A 1,667-nucleotide genomic window follows, 5' to 3' on the forward strand; every position below is an offset into this window, starting at 1 on the left:
TCTGAATGCTGCGTCTTTCAGGCTACTTGGGACAACCAGTTTATTCCCAGCACATTTGTACTGAGTGGTTACCTAGGATAGCCTTTGGATACTGTGCATGTATATCCTATTTCTTTTAATTCCATGTATCTTTTATTTTGCATGCAGCAAAATGTGTTCTGGTTCACAAGAAGGGTACAGCTACACTCAGCAATGCAGAAAAGGCTGCTACACTGCAAACATGAGGCATACAGCCCTGAATGTATAGGGAAATGTCTGTTGTATAAATCTTACAATGCAAGAAATTTGTCTGGCCCTTAGGAGGGTGTATGTGTAAAGGGATGGATCACAAACAGGTCTGTACGGGGGTTGTTTGGACCTGGAAAGCATGACGTACCACTGGTAAAGCTGAAGGAAAGATTCCCTCTGGCAAGGAATAAACTTCTCTGCATGTATTTATCCGCAATGCTGGGGGAGAGAAGGCAGCAGAGCTCCCAAAGGAGAGGGACCAGGAGCGAGCAATGCCGACTCCCGGGCTCTCCCCTCGCCGTAGCGAGCCTGAGGCTCGAGTACATTCGTGTCTGCTGCCATCCAGAGCTCGGGGAGAGAAACTGGCTGCTCTCCCTCCGGCAGCTCTCCCTTAATACAGAACTGGTACTCTGGAGGAGTACAATCTCCCTGTCCTGCCATGGGGATTTTATTACTTTTCAGGTGGTCGAGAATGGGAGGGGTTTGATGCCATCCTGTCAGCCACCCAAGACCAACAGCAGCCCTGGAAGCCCTGTTTTAACAACAAAATCAAACCCCAGCAGTCAGTGGCTTTGCCCCACAGTTACAACCTGAAAGTTCACCCACAGCTTGTCATCAGAGACTTAAAACTATAAGGAAATAAATACTCTGCATGCAATCTTCACCCAGGGCTTTACTTCTTCTCCCACCCCCCGGTGCCAGGGGCAAAGTCAGTTTTGCCCTCAAATCCTTGGCTACCCAGAGGAGCAGTGTTACCTCACAATTTCGGATGCAAGTCTGTGTTTACCCTTAGCCTTTTTCAGTGTTTCAATGCAGCCTGTTAGAGGTGCTGAAATATTTTTGTCTTAGGAGTGACAGATAAACTGCTGTTACACACGTTAGGTTCACTGAAGGGGATCAGTACAAGGGTGGCGTTGCTTAAATAAGCGTTTTATTTCATAACCCGGCTTGCACACGGCAGCAGCCCGCCTTGGGAGCTGTCAAGGGCTCCTCACACCCAGGGCTGTGGGGCTGCAGGGAACCCCCTCAGGCTCACTCCCGCCAGGCACTGCCTGACTCCTAGCTCTGCCCAAGGGCGGATTTTAGTCCTTGTGCACAGAGGGGAGTATTTTCTGCAGTGGTCACTTCACCAGGGCGCCGCGGGGTGTGAGTGTAACGATAAAGGTTTGGATGTTTCGCCACTAATAATCACGCCTGACAGGCCCGGCTGCCAGAACGCAAAATGGCGGCTGCCAGGCCCCAAGATGGCCGCCGCGCAGCCCGCCCCTCGTGACTGGGACGACGCAGGCATCCCGCGCTTCACGCGACGTCGCCGCCGGTCATGGGTCCCGTCTTCTCATTGGTCGGCCTGTTCACGTGACGTGCACTAGAGGCCAATCGCCGCCCACTGTGGCTGCTGTGTCGCATGCCGGTCCCGCCTCTCCTTAGTGTGGGGGAAA

Source organism: Pezoporus occidentalis, unplaced genomic scaffold (genome assembly GCF_034315485.1).
Source record: "Pezoporus occidentalis ecotype Australia unplaced genomic scaffold, CSIRO_AGI_Poc_V1 ctg164, whole genome shotgun sequence".
Classification (NCBI taxonomy): Eukaryota; Metazoa; Chordata; class Aves; order Psittaciformes; family Psittacidae; genus Pezoporus; species Pezoporus occidentalis.